Source organism: Scardinius erythrophthalmus (genome assembly GCF_964197995.2).
Source record: "Scardinius erythrophthalmus genome assembly, chromosome: 12".
In the NCBI taxonomy this organism is placed as follows: domain Eukaryota; kingdom Metazoa; phylum Chordata; class Actinopteri; order Cypriniformes; family Leuciscidae; genus Scardinius; species Scardinius erythrophthalmus.
Window position 1 is genome coordinate 43368779 of NC_138232.1, and position 16204 is coordinate 43384982.

The window sequence follows — 16204 nt, forward strand, 5'->3', positions numbered from 1 at the left end:
CTTTTGACACACTTTAAAATAATTGTACTTTAGTATATTTTCTAAAAATATATTTTAGAAAAATATACTTGAAGTGAAAATTTTATATTTTTTAAAAGTGTATGTATTTGCACTTTACTTCAAAATGTATTTTAGGTATATTTTTAACTATTTGCTGAAAATGATCATTGTATCAATGTATATTGTATAAAGTATAGCTAAGTAATAATTGTTTATTAATGTGCAATTGTTATCGAAGACAAAGGGCCCTATCTTGCACCCAGCGCAATTGACTTTGTAAACCGACGCATGTATCATTCCTATTTCTCACCCGCGCACAGCGGATTCTTCCCTCCACAGACGCACATCGGTAAATTAGGGAATGAATTTGCGCTCCCGGGGGCGGTTCAGGGAAAGAGGAGGCGTGTTCCGGCGCAAACGTTCCCTGGTGCTATTTTGCAGTTTCAGAAAACAATTCCTCCACTGACCAGGAGAAACCTCGTCTAAAGTCAGTGGCGCGTTGCGCATGTTATTCAGAGGCTATTTTAAGGGCGCATGCTTGGCCATAATCAATGTAGCGTGTGCACAACACACACACACTTTGCTTCTCTCATCTACACACAGACGCAGCAGTTCTCATTTTTAGAAAACCATACATTATTACAAGGAACAATATTACCACACGAGGGAAATCATTGTGGTGTCCATGAAGATGTGAAAAAATAGGCATAAATCTAGCTTACACATTTACTAAAATTATTATACGCCTGTTTAACCGAAGCGAAGTAACTTTGTGGGCGGGTCTCGGGCGCTGTTGCTATTATACCGGCGGGATACATACCGGCGCAAATCTAAAATGTGTTGGTCTGAAGAAGCTTCATTACTCATAGGTGTGGTTTGGGCATAATGTAAAATAAACCAATCAGAGCATCATCTCACATTCCCTTTAAGAGCAGGCGCGCTTGTTCCATGGCGGATTGCTATTATAACAGCGGATTTGCCAGGAGTGGTTCACAGCCGAGGAGACCGACGTTCTCGTCAGGGCCGTAAAACACAGAGAAGTGACATTGGGGACGGAGAAACACACCCAGATTAGCTTCGGTTAAACAGGCGTATGATAATTTGGGTAAATGTGTAAGCTAGATTTATGCCTATTTTTTCACATCTTCATGGACACAACAATGATTTCCCTCGTGTGGTAATATTTTTCCTTGTAATAATGTATGGTTTTCTAAAAATGAGAACTGCTGCGTCTGTGTAGATGAGATAAGCAAAGTGTGTGTGTGTTGAGCACACGCTACATTGATTATGGCCAAGCATGCGCCCCTAAAATAGCATCTGAATAACATGTGCAACGCGGCACTGACTTTAGACGAGGTTTCTCCTGGTCTGTGGCGGAATTGTTTTCTGAAACTGCAAAATAGCACCAGGGAATGTTTGCGCCGGAACACGCCTCCTCTTTTCGATGAACCGCCCCCGGGAGCGCAAGTTCATTCCCTAGTTTACCGACGTGCGTCTGTGGAGGGAAGAGTCCACTGTGCGTCTGGTGCAAAATAGGAATGATACATGTGACGGTTTACAAAGTCAGTTGCGCTGGGTGCAAGATAGGGCCCACAGGCTTTTGCTCGAAAACAGTGTCTCGCTTCGGTTAAACAGGCGTATGATAATTTGGGTAAATGTGTAAGCTAGATTTATGCCTATTTTTTCACATCTTCATGGACACAACAATGATTTCCCTCGTGTGGTAATATTTTTCCTTGTAATAATGTATGGTTTTCTAAAAATGAGAACTGCTGCGTCTGTGTAGATGAGATAAGCAAAGTGTGTGTGTGTTGAGCACACGCTACATTGATTATGGCCAAGCATGCGCCCCTAAAATAGCATCTGAATAACATGTGCAACGCGGCACTGACTTTAGACGAGGTTTCTCCTGGTCTGTGGCGGAATTGTTTTCTGAAACTGCAAAATAGCACCAGGGAATGTTTGCGCCGGAACACGCCTCCTCTTTTCGATGAACCGCCCCCGGGAGCGCAAGTTCATTCCCTAGTTTACCGACGTGCGTCTGTGGAGGGAAGAGTCCACTGTGCGTCTGGTGCAAAATAGGAATGATACATGTGACGGTTTACAAAGTCAGTTGCGCTGGGTGCAAGATAGGGCCCACAGGCTTTTGCTCGAAAACAGTGTCATGCGAACGGCCCCCCACACCACACATTTTCAAACTCTTTCTCAAACACACCTGATTCATCTCATCATCTGGTTAGACTCCGAGACACAGGCTGCGTCTGTAATCACACTTCCCTACTATATAGTGCTTGAAAAACAGTATGTGATAAACGAAATATGTCTGAACTCACAGTCCTCATAAAGCAGGCAAACCTGGATGACCTACTTCTTCCGGTGAGATTCTGAAGTGTGTGTATGATGGACACTTCACTGTCCCATGAGGCCACAGGATTATGAACACGACTGACACTGGTGGGTCACATGATAATGACAACATGGCGAATATAGTACATCTGGATTGCATTCATAGGCTACTACACACACTCATACTAGATAGAACACACTTTTTAAGAGGTTGTGAAGTAATTACCTTTTCAGAATAAGTGCTACTTAAGAGAATATTGATCTGGGACGCAGCCCTATAAACCCCGTCCCTTCAAGCTACGCCTCCAACGGAGAAACAAGTGTGGATGTCACTGACTATAACAATCTTTTGAAGTAAATTATTTCACGTTTTACTGATATTATGAGATTATGAAATAAACTCTCAATAAAGTATAAACAGCTCAACACCGATCTAACCCGTTTTTTAAATGTAACTACTTGTTTCAGAACGTTCAGAGAACATTCTAAAGAAACGTTCCCATAATGTTTGAAGAATTATACAATTATTAATGTTCATATAACCAAGATTTTGTTTTTAAATATTTGAAAAAACAGTAACACTTTACGATAAGGTTCATTAGTTAATGTATTAACTAACATGCACTAACAATAAGCAATACATTTGTTACAGTATTTATTAATCTTTGTTAATATTAGTTAATACAAATACAGCTGTTCATGTTAGTTCACATTGCATTAACTAATGCTAACTAATACAACCTTTGATTTCAGTAAATGTTGAAATTAACTTTAACTAAGGTTAATAAATGCTGTAGAAGTATTGTTCATCCGTGTACCGGATGTGGGCCGGATCTGGGCCCACACTATGTTGCTGTCTGGGCCGAACATTCAGAAATAACATTTTCACAACTTAACGGGAAAAATGTTTTTAGAACATTAGCTTACACACAAAGTTTACATGATTATTTGCAGTGTTAGGGTAATAAAGTATAAACAGCTAAACATGATCTAACATTTTTTTAAATGTTACCACTCGTTTCAGAACATTCAGAGAACATTCTAAAGAAACGTTCCTATAATGTTTGAAGAATGATACAATGATTAATGTTCACATAACCAAGAAAAAAAGTTTTTTAAACATTTGAACAAACTTTAAATGTTCAGCCCAGACAGCAACAGGCCGGATGTGGGCCGAATCTGAGCCGAAACTGTCTGGGAGAGAAACATTCAGAAATAACGTTTTTATAATTTAATGGGAAAAATGTTTTTAGAACATTAGCTTACATACAAAGTTTACATGATTATTTGCTCTGTTAGAGCAGTCTCTATTTTTTTGTGACAAGAGCATAAAGTTATGATGACCTGAGAAATATGTAGTCGTGACTCAAATCCCCCAGAATGCCTCTGCACGCTGAGGTTTGTGCTGTAAACTGGGTCTGTGGAAGCTCATGTTTGAGGCACGATCCTCTCACCTGTTTCCGTTTCTGCACCGCTGCAGATGCAGGCCTGCAAAACCTTTCATCTCATTTGCCTATTGCATGTTTTTGCTTTCTGATCGTAGGCAGGTTTGCTTCACCGAAAGACACATGTGATCTGAGTTTAAAACCATGTTCTTGTGAAATAGCCCTGAAAGACTGTTGACACTAAAAGACACTTCATATTCAGTGGTATTGCTGATTTGACTGAACTGATGCTATCAGATGAGAACAAAACTTGAACTGAAATGATCTGAATAAAGACATTGTTGTTATAGCAGGAATTGAGTTTGTCTCATATTTGCTGAAGTTTGCATCACTGATTCAGTTATTTTCATGTTTATTGTGTGTGAAGCTGCTTTGAGACAATCTAAAGCGCTGTAGAAATAAAGCTTTATTTACATTGATTAAGTAATGTTCGGAGAGCGGGGCTAGTTGTCACACTAAACTGCAAGATGCTCATTAGGTTTGTTTTCAGTTTAATTTCATTTGGTTTATTTTATTCTATTAAAATAGCTTAAAGTATAAAAACACACATCATGACAACTTTCCCCCAACTTTATATGTCCTAGAAATGCTCTTGTTCTGACAACAGTTTCAGTCAACCAACTACTTTTATTGTGTAAAATATTCTAAATTAAGTTTAATAAAACAGGCATTTGTGGACGTTTAACTCAGAGTCTGATACAGTCCTGCTCTCCTCTATAATTCACATAGATGAGAGTGTGTAACTATAAAACACTTTTATCAAACATATAAACTCATACGTTTTTCTCATGTTTATTCTTTCATTTTAACAGTGCGCGTTCAGAAAGAGACACTGATGAGAAAGATCATTGTACTTACAGCTCATGAAAGGATGATCAGTCTGTCGTCTGAACCGTCAGTGTCACAATCGCCGGCAGCTGTGGACTGAAATGTTATTTCACAACGAGGAAGAGCAGAAGTCGAGCTTATCTCGCATCGAACACGACACGCTCATGCATGACTGCAAAAAGGGGAAATAGAAAGTGTAAATCATCTTCCCCTCCCCTTCTCCACACTCTCTTACAAACGCACACACTCTCTTTCTCTCACACACACTCTCTCACACACTCACTTAAAGTGTCATTTCCTGTTGAATTTGGGGAAACCACTTGGGGAAAACATTTGCTGTGTTGAGCTTTTTCAATTACTTTTGTTTCATTTGTTCACTACAAACAGTGAAAAGTCTGTAAATGTTGCCAATAAACCTGATCTGCAATGCGAGTTGAATAATTTTAATTACAACTGTATGAGCCAATGGGAAATAGAGAGGAGCTTGAGGCCGATGACTCCAGCCCAAAGCCCACTGGTCCTGTCCAGCTCAAGGACTGTTTCACCACCGGTTCTACTGAACTTAAAGATTTCACTACTGCTGGTCAGGATCAGTTTAAAGTTTTCAGTGTTGTGGAGAACATATGCCCAGCCTCCCTCTCCCACCTCCTCTGCCCAGATCTGTCGGTTCTTTGGCCCCGCATTCACTGGCGCCCTTCAGTCCCTCGGCTTTGCTGTTGGATTTGTACTGTAAGTCGGCTCTGCCTCCGATCTGCTGGGCACCAGCTCTGCCTTGGGGTGTGAATCCCCTGGCTTCACTTCCGGCCGCCATTCTGTCACTCCACCTTGGCTCCACCTGGGACCCTCGTCCTCACGGCTCCACCGGGCTCCTCGTCCCTCCGGCTCCACCTAAGTCCCTCATCCTCAAGGCTCCACCGAGCTCCTCGTCCTTCTGGCTCCACCTTGGCTCCACCTGGGACCCTCGTCCTCACGGCTTCACCGGGCTCCTCGTCCCTCCGGCTCCACCTGGCTCCACCTGGGACCCTCGTCCTCGCATCTTCACTGGGCTCCTCATCCCTCCGCCTCCACCTAAGTCCCTCATCCTCAAGGCTCCACCAAGCTCCTCGTCCTTCTGGCTCCACCTTGGCTCCACCTGGGACCCTCGTCCTCACGGCTTCACCGGGCTCCTCGTCCCTACGGCTCCACCTGGGACCCTCGTCCTCGCATCTTCACCGGGCTCCTCATCCCTCCGTCTCCATCTTGGCTCCACCTGGGACCCTCGTCCTCACGGCTCCACATTGGCTCCTCATCCCTCCGGCTCCACCTGGCTCCACCTGGGACCCTTGTCCTCGCGTCTTCACTGGGCTCCTCATCCCTCCGCCTCCACCTAAATCCCTCATCCTCAAGACTCCACCGGGCTTCTCGTCCCTCCGGCTCCACCTTGGCTCCACCTGGGACACTCATCCTCACGGCTCCACCTTGGCTCCTCGTCCCTCTGGCTTCACCTTGGCTCCACCTGGGACCCTCGTCCTCATGGCTCCACCGGGCTCCTCATCCCTCTGCCTCCACCTAAGTCCCTCATCCTCAAGGCTCCACCGAGCTCCTCGTCCTTCTGGCTCCACCTTGGCTCCACCTGGGACCCTTGTCCTTGCGTCTTCACTGGGCTCCTCATCCCTTCGCCTCCACCTAAGTCCCTCATCCTCAAGGCTCCACTGAGCTCCTCGTCTTTCTGGCTCCACCTGGGACCCTCTTCCCTCCGGCTCCACCTGGGACCCTCGTCCTCACGGCTCCACCGGGCTCTTTGTCCCTCAGACTCGACCTTGGCTCCTCGCCCCCTCAGCTCCTCCTGGGACCATCGTCCTCACCTAGGTCAGACATCGATCTGCCTGCGCCACGGACTTTTGGGCCTTTCGCTGTGCCTTATCCCTCCACCCCTTTGGCTCCGTCGGGCTCCGCCTTGAACAGGTTGTTATGCTTAAAACAGAGACGTTTTTCCTTCGAGTTTTCTGCGTAGAGACAACACCATTGTCAAAACGATCCCCATTCACATGGATCCGCGAAAACAACTAAAAACCCTGTTTTCTGCTGCCAGGTCAAAAGATGGCGATGATACACTATAGACTGAACACGTAATATGCATGAGCATGACGTCATCGATTTGCATTTTTGCTGTTTACACAGAGAGCGTTTTCAAAAGTTTGCGTTTTTTAGCCACCCAAAACGCCGTTTTCGTGTAAACGAATGGACAAAATGTTTTACATTTATAGTTGTAAATGGTGTTGTGTAAACAAGCCCCTTAGTTGGCTTGTCTTTGATCCTATGTTCCTGCCATCATTAAATGTCATGGTTACTCATTATGTTTCTAATTAGAGCACAACTGTTTTGTATTTAGTTAATTTACCTGGATATTTAAGTCCTTCAGTTATCTCTACTCATGGTCTAGCGTTGAACGTTTTTTTTCAGGACACGCAGTTGTTTAGTTTATTTCCGTTATTCTGTTGAATTAAAAGCTAAGCTATTAATTACTCTAAATCTTTCTCTTCATCATCCTTTGCGGACCCAATATCCCCAGAAAGCAACATAGTGTCGGCCCAGATCCGGCCCACATTTGGGCCGTGTGCAATTCACGTGTAGATGTGGACCAACACAATGTTTCTGTCTGGACCATGATAAGGTATTAGCTAAATATATATATATTTTTATTTTAAAATTATATTTTATTTTATGTATATTATTGATTTACAAATTTCCATATAAAGATTCACAAACTTCCTACTTTTTATTTCTTGCATGTTTTTTGCAAAAAAAAAATTAAAATAATAATCATTGTCAAAACCTCTAATAAATAACATAAAAAACAACATTAGATAATTGTGACCCCTTTTCTAAGTGAGTCAGTAATAAATCAATAACTAAACAAATATTTGTAATTTATCAGGTAATTTAAGCACAAGGTAGGAATTTTGAAAACTTTGTGTTGGAGACCAAAGCAGTCAAATGAACAGATGGATGTGGATTATGTTTTTATGTTTGATTTGAGAAGAAATAAGACAGATGTTTGTCTGCAGGTCAGATCAGATGTGTTTTGTTTATCAGTGCTGGTGGTTTGTTCTGAACTCGGTTACTTGAGAATTTAAGCCGTTAATCAGACCTCTGTTTGATTGATTCCCATTATATATTCAGCTCTTTTTGTACTTGTTTTGTGTGAATCCTGATATCAGTGTGTTTGTGAGGGTCAGGTGTAGAGATGCAGTTGGTTGTATTTAAACTCTTATTGTTTAAACTGCATGTGAATGTGTGTATCTGCGCACGCGCCGCACATATACTACCCAACATCAGATCCCATCATCTAAGTTAACAAACAAACATCCTGAAGTTCAGATGAGAGAGATTCAGTTGCCATGGTCACATGAAACATCACTGTGACACTGCATGAGACCGCGAAAGACTCTGCTTGAAGTCTTGAAAAATGATTCCCATGCAACTAGAGCATTCGGTTAAACGGAAAGTAGATTTTAACATTCTTCATAAATGTATTGTTGATGCAAAGTTTAAAAGTGTTGGTGACTGAGAAGCCTAAAATTGAGGAAACTTCTTAACGGCCTAAATTAGGAAAAAGTAATTGAACTAAAAAAATAGTAAAGCTATTATTAAAGCAACACTAAGGAACTTTTCCTCTTCGGTAGCGGAATTGTCCATTACCGCAGTCGTAAATAATCCTCCTCCCGCAGCCTCCCGGAGATAGGTCTGACTGCAGAACCGCAGAACCATACATCATAACAGTGTGAGGACGACAGCGCCAGCCTAACAGTCTGATGCCAGAACTGCATACCATACATATCCACCTTACATATACCATACCTAAACCTACCCATCTCCACCCCCTGATCCCTAAACCCACCCCTAAACCTACCCATCTCCACCCCTTAGATGCTTTTACCCCGCCCACTTCCGGCATCAGACTGTTAGGCTGGCGCTGTCGTCCTCACACTGCTATGACGTATGGTTCTGCGGTTCTGCAGTTGGTTAATATTGGCCTCCCGTCGCACGCACGCTCGCTGTTTATCCAGCACCGGCTGATGTCCACAGACAAGGTAGAGTATGTTGCATGATTTCATGAATGTATGATGTAGGCCTATTGCAACATCAGAAACGAAGAAAAACTAAATAATTACTATTGTAACGCTTGACGTAAAGCAAGTCAAATTTGTAGTTTTCTTATGTCTCATTCGAACTACAGAAACGCGACCCAGTTTGGCAAACTTGCATAGTGCGGTTATAGCAGATATAGAGCCGCAAAGCGAATCTAGAAGTGCCTTTCACCCTGTTACGACTTGATGAATCACTGATACGATTTTGGAAACATTATTTTAAGGTAAAAAATGTTCCTTAGTGTTGCTTTAAACGTAAAATCCTACAAAATCATCCGGTGAAGAAATCATTAACTAGAGAATCCTCTGGATGTTTGTGAGGCGCTAGAGGGCGCCAGAGTCACTCTCACAGAATCAAACGCGCTTCAACACTTCTGTAAACAATCTCTCTCTCTCTCTCTCTCTCTGTGTGTGTGTGTACGCGCGCACATGTTTTCATGGTGTCACTCTGCTCATGTGTGTCTCTTTTTGTGACAGGCACCGATGCTAGTATGATACAATGCACTCTCTTTCACCTAAGAAATACTGAAGGTGTGTATAATTGTCCACGAAGGTGTTCATGATTCAGTAGAGCTCACTCTTCACTGCCAATAAAGAATAAAAGGAAAAAGGTTGTGTTACTCATATTATTACTAATTCTGTAACTATAAGTATTTTTTGATGAGTGTTATCTGGTTTTTGAGAGGAAAAGAAAGAATGAGTGAATCTGACAACTTTTGCATCACGTCAATGTAGCCTAATGGAAAACAGGATTTTTTTATTGCAAGGCTTTATTGGATGGTTGTGGTTTGCTATTGGTGGATCTCATGTGAGTGACAGGTGGCCCCGCCCTCTCGCCAGTAAACGCATTATCATTTATAAAACTGTGCGTAGGATCCTTACTAAAAGTGTACGTGCGCCTGAAAGCCAAAAATGGCGTACGCAAAAAAATAGTGAGACTTATAAAACCATTCGTACGCCAGAACCTGTGCAGAATTCACTTTATAAATCCCAGTCAGCGGAAGATTGTGCGCACATGCGTCTCCACCCCGAAATAACCATATATGGAGCTTACAACGCCTAGTTTTACTATGCAGATCCTCATCTGCATATCATTTGCATATGATTATTCATCCACGAGATAACGTTTAATGGTACAAGACACATTAGGCTACATTAATAAAAATCAAGTGATTGCCTATCCTTGCCTTGTTTTTGAATACATAAATCAAATAGTGTAAAATACATTTCAGAGAAAGTTTTTCTCAATCTTTTGCACTGGCCGAATTGTATTTTTAACTGATTTATATTTTTAATGGAAACAGATAGGCCTTGGGCATTATTTGCACGAAACTATTTTCTCAGACAGTCTGGTATTATCATGATAAGCAATTATCTCTGTGGTTAAAACATTTAAACACTCACGCCACAGGAAAAGTGTTCAAAAACATTGCATCCACAACAAATATTTCTATTGACTGAATTTGAATATAAAAATGTTGTAACTTCTCAGTAATGATTTCATGTTTAAGTGTTTAACTCCATTAATTTGAATGGCATATTTAATCTAAATGTTTATATAATAAGTAAAACATAGTTTAAATAATTATTTATTATTTAATAATTATTTTCTGTCAGTTTCACTAAACGGCCAACGCGCTCGCTGGCGTGGATATTTAAGATGGGATGGATAGTTGCTCCAAGTGACAGGCTTGGTGAGTGAAATTATATTTGTATTATCTTTCTGTATATGTTTAATTTTCTTTAGATTTTCTGTCTAAAAGTGACTAAAAAGACACTTAACTTCGCCAAACTGCTCTGTCTCCAAAACGTTCGTACGCATGGGTCAGAGTTTTTGTGCAGGTGCGCAAATTTTCCCGTCAAATTTGTTTTTATAAATCACAACTTATGCGTCGGAAGTGGCGTACGCCTCTTTCAGGGCCTGTTTTGTGCGTACGCAACGGTTATAAATGAGGCCCCAGAGCCTCAGACGTCTGCTCATCGAGTCTGTGCTTCTCTGTTGTGGATCATCCGTCTGACAGCGGCATGTTAATGAAGTCTTATAAACTATAATTATCACCTGCTGAGATGAATAGATGAATTTTACTAACCCTTTCATCCTGTTAGTAGATGATTTGAGCTTTGATAATAAAATCGTTACAATATAGGCTACAGAAAGAGGCCATATTATAGGGTGACCATGCGTCCTGTTTAACCAGGACATGTCTGGTCAGGATTTCGAGATCGCCCAAAATGCCCGGGATTCGGCTTTTGCTTTCTACAGTCACCATTCATTATGTTTACATTATTACATTATTTGACACTGGCACGTACGTGCCAGCTTTGCAGGTCATGCGTTCTGCTTCACACGGATCCCGATCGAGACGAAAACACAGGAATTTTCTTAGCAATGCTAAAACGCACATCAACCGATCACTTGTTTAGCGTTCATGTAAACACTACATTCAGATTCACCAATCGGAATTAATTCAGTCCTATTGAATCAAAAGGTGTGCATGTAAACAAAATGAATGGCGACGATAGAAAGCAAAAGCCGAATCCCGGATATTTTGGCCGATCTCGAAATCCCGGCCGGACATGTCCTGGAAAAAGAGGACGTATGGTATCCCTACCATATTACGCCCTTTAATAGTCTTGATGTTGTGTTCAGGCTCTACTAGAACAGGTTTTCCTGCTTGAATGTTGATTATTCTCCTCATATTCTCCATTGTTGCGGCTCCTCTCTTCCCAGTCTGTCAGTAACGCTCTGTTTACTTCCTGTCTCTATGAAGCCCCTCCTCCTGAAAAGCACACTGTGCTCTGATTGGTCGGCTGGATCAGTGTGTTGTGATTGGTCATGTTTGGGAAATGTCCCGCCCCTTACCATAACCACCAGTTTAACACACTACTAACTAACTCAACCAGGCCCCGCCCCTTTATTCTGCGCATTCATTATTATAATGGGGAATATTGTGACGTGTTCGTTCCCGGCAGAAACTCAAGACTACAGTGGAGGCGTTTCAGGAGTTCAGAAACACTGACACTGATATAGAGAAGAACTGGAGCTTCTTCGTGATCAAACATCAACATTACACACTAAAGAAAGATGAACATGGGAAATAGAGGAATAGATGCTCTTTAATTCCCTGCTTGTGAATCAGAAACCATTAAACTCCGTAATTAAGGGTCGGTTTGAGGATGTCAGGCTGATGATTTTACCGCGGTAAGTGCCGTCAGTGTTCTGGTTTTAACACCGATGTGCCACTCTGTCCTGTTTTATTTGAGTAAACGGATCAATATCATTCATTTCAGTCCTTCTCGCTTGTGTCTGTTTACCGCAGCCCGATTGTCCGCCGGGAAATATCGATGAACGGTTTAATATATAAATGCAGTTATGGATTCATATCACCGCTTGATAAAACACGTCTGGTCAGTGGCAGTGCAGCGACTCTTATTACTTACTGCTGGTTTATGTTTTATGATTCGTTCAGTGTTTGATGGCGGCCAGCTTCGACTGCAGAGATCGAGAAGTACGTGTGTTTAATCTGGAGTGTGTGTGAGTGTGTGTGAGCGGTGGATTGTTACACAGGTGAAGTTCTCAAACTGAAACTCACACTGTAAAAAAAAAACCTGTAAAAAAACGGTATTATTCCGGCAGCTGGGGCGCCAGAAAATTACCGTAAAATAACGGCAAAAAACAATCACGTTAAAATACAGTAATTTTCCATAATTAAATAACAGATTATATCTTTAATATTACATTAAATCTTATGTAATTACTGGGATTTTTAATGTTTTAAAAAGTCATATACACCTTTAAAACAATTAAATACTGTAAATTTAAGGTTTTATAAAATTATTTTATATAATAATGCTGTCTATCTACAGTAATTTTCTTTTAATATAGTTTTTATGTGTAAAATAACAATGAAATTATGTATAAAAAATGCACACAAGTACATAAATTCAAATACAAATGTTTGTAAATTTACAGTTTTATTTTTTATTTGTACAGATCCAATTTCACAACATCTCTAATTACGTTCTTAATAATAGCAAATGTACAGTCAATTTCTTTTAAATTAACTAAATGTATGAGTACAAATTACCTGCATATTTAAAGTATTAGTAATTGAACAAACACTAAACATCAAGATAAGTGATTGATAGGAAATAGAAGCTTAGTATATAATTTAGAACATGTAAAAATATCCACAATAAAAAGCAATTACCGTATACCTTTACAGTATAACTTATTTTAACATTTACAATTACATTTTATCCAAAGTGACTAACCAATTAAGATAATAATTAAAGATAATAAAAAGCAACAAGTGCAGTGACAAGTCCCAGTTAGTCTAGTACAGTACACATAGAAAGGTGTTTTTTTTTTTTTTTTGTAACAAAGATTTAGTATTATTGGGTGAAGTGTTTATGAAAAAGATGGATCTTTAGCAGTTTCTTGAAAATGTGTTGCGTTGCGCCGGTCATTCCACCACCAGGAAACAGTCCAGGTAAATGTCAGTGAAAGTGGTTTTGTGTCTCTTTGGGATGATGGCACCACAAGGCGCCGTTCACTTGCAGAGCACATGCTTCTGGAGACACACAGATTTGAAGTAGTGAGTTTAGGCATAGGGCTACCTTTAAAGACAACTCTTGCTGCAGCATCTGGATCAGTTGCAGAGGTTTGACTGACACTGGAAGAGCTGCCAGGAGGGCATTACAATAGCCCAGTCTGGATAGAACAAGAGAGTTGTGTAGCTCCGATAGGAAGGGCCTGATCCTCCTAATGATAAGGCAAATCAGCAGGATCACAGCAAGTATGTTTTGGCTGAAAGCTGAACCATAAGCAGTTCTGTCTTGGCAAGGCTGATTTAAAGGTGAAGGTCATTCATCCAGCAAGAATTTTCCATCAGGTAGGCTGAGATGCGAGCAGCAACCGTCAGATCATCTAGCTGGATTAAAAGATATGTGTCATTAAGATAGTAGTGATAGGAAAAGTCATGTTTCTAAATGACAGAGCCCCACTAAGCAAAATGATGTCCGAAAGACGTCTTTTCAATGTCTTTGTTACAAAAATCAAAGGTTGAAATGCCGTCCACTGAGGAGCCAGAATGAAAGTTATGAAGTCTTTTTTTGACGTGTTCTGCACGTCCGATATAGACGTTCATCGAACCTTCGTACAAGGTTAAAACTAGTTAAAATGTGGCCATTGTGGACATATTTCAACATCATTTATGGTCTCATTTAGACATAATTACTTTGACTATTGCTGTCAGATGATCTTAGTGAGAATTAACAGAGGTTTAGATGTTGATATTCGTTTAATTTGAAGTGTCACCATTGTGGCGATCCGTGTTTGCTTTAGTTGGGCTCTTGGTCCCCGTTCCTTTTACTTTAACTTTTCTTTGGCTGCTGTAACAGTGTGTTTGTGTAACACAATTGTTGTGGCAGGGAAAGCCTAGAAAAAGTTTGAGGTGTTATCAGTTCAATGTTGATGATGACATAATTATCACAAAAATGGGCCTTTAATATTGTGTTTAAAGTTTTGTGTTTATATTTGCCATTAATAACCAACAACCTTGTGGAACTGCATTATTGGTGAAGGTGTATTTATTTGAAGGTGTGTAAAAAGCATGTGCACATGATGTTTTGAGCAAGAGTATCATACAGTCACACACAGACATCAAGATTGTGCATATGATTTCCAACAATGGTGACAATTAAAAAAAAAGCTTCATGCTGCAATGCATGATGGGTAGCTTTCATAGTACAAAACTCATCCTTAATTCCCAAGCTTTTTTTGGTTGTCACCGTTGTTGTGATTCATATCCAAAATCTTGATGTCTGTGTGTGACTGTATGATACTCTTGCTCAAAACATAATGCGCACATGCTTTTTACACACCTTCAAATAAATACACCTTCACCAATAATGCAGTTCCAAAAGGTTGGTGGTTATTAACGGCAAATATAAACACAAAACTTTAAACACAATATTAAAGGCTCATTTTGTGATAATTATGTCATCATCAACATTGAACTGATAACACCTCAAACTTTTTCTAGGCTTTCCCTGCCACAACAATTGTGTTACACAAACACACTGTTACAGCAGCCAAAGAAAAGCTCAAATAAAAGGAACGGGGACCAAGAGCCCAACTAAAGCAAACACGGATCGCCACAATGGTGACACTTCAAATTAAACTAATATCAACATCTAAACCTCTGTTAATTCTCACTAAGATCATCTGACAGCAATAGTCAAAGTAATTATGTCTAAATGAGACCATAAATGATGTTGAAATATGTCCACAATGGCCACATCTGAACTAGTTTTAACCTTGTACGAAGGTTCGATGAACGTCTATATCGGACGTGCAGAACACGTCAAAAAAAGACGTCATAACTTTCATTCTGGCTCCTCAGTGGACGGCATTTCAACGTCTGATTTTTGTAACAAAGACATTGAAAAGAAGTCTTTCGGACATAATTTTGCTTAGTGGGTAGTTAAAAAAATAATAAAAAAATAAAGAAAGATGGGTGGAATCTAATCAATCGTAATCGTAATCTTGCTGTAGCAAATCCAAACCTTGTGCATACTTTTAGTGCAATCATATGGAATCAGAAGACTGTTATGAACATATGGAATCAGAACCGTTATGATTTTTATGTTTTAATGAATTCTTCCCATACCTTGTTTGCCATGATCATCTGCTTTCCACGTGACCTGAAATCACACACACACACACACACACACACACACACACACACACACACACACACACAAGTTATTTTAAAACTCAGTATTAGATTTACACATGTCAGAATATGTTCCATTGGGACAATGCAAAAACTCAAATGACTATGATCTTGAAGCTGAGCTGGAAAGGCTAACAGTAATATTTTGAGCTGCCATGTGATTTTTAGGCCTGTCACGATAACAAATTTTGCTGGACGATAAATTGTCCAAGAAATTATCGCGATAAACGATAATATTGTCGTTCTGAGACCATTTTCATTTAATATAATTATAATGGCATAATAATGCAGGTACACCTTTCCAAAGATCTATAAACTTTTATTTCTAAAGAATATTAAACATTGAAAACGGAAAACATTTTAAATATCCAAAAAAATGAACAAAACAACCAAAAACAATAAAAGCAATGGACTCTTAGTGTCTGTTAACAAAATAAATGTCTGTTAATAAATAAAATGGATGTAAACAAAATTGCACTTCAAAAAATATTAAACATTAGGCTTTAGACATTAGGCATAAATAGTGATACATTCCATAACAGGCAAAACTGACAGTTAGGACCTGTAAACAAATTTTAAAAAAGCCTCAACAAGCCATATCGCACAATTTTGCACTGTTACTCCTGTTACTTTGTCCTCCTGTTACTTTGTCAAGTGATTGTGTACTGTCGGGAAGACGGAGATGCGCTTTATTGCGTGTGTATGCTACGCACTG

At 40.2% G+C, this 16204-nt stretch overlaps 1 protein-coding gene across 1 annotated transcript in view; it reads right to left on the bottom strand.

The window, feature by feature from the left end:
• grap2b (GRB2 related adaptor protein 2b) overlaps window positions 1–4878 on the bottom strand; it is a 13594-nt gene extending 8716 nt beyond the window's left edge. Inside the window, exon 1 of the mRNA XM_081380600.1 lies at window positions 4650–4878. The gene's annotated coding sequence lies outside the window, so the exon portion shown is untranslated. The remainder of the gene's footprint in view (window positions 1–4649) is intronic.
• Window positions 4879–16204: the final 11326 nt, after the last annotated feature.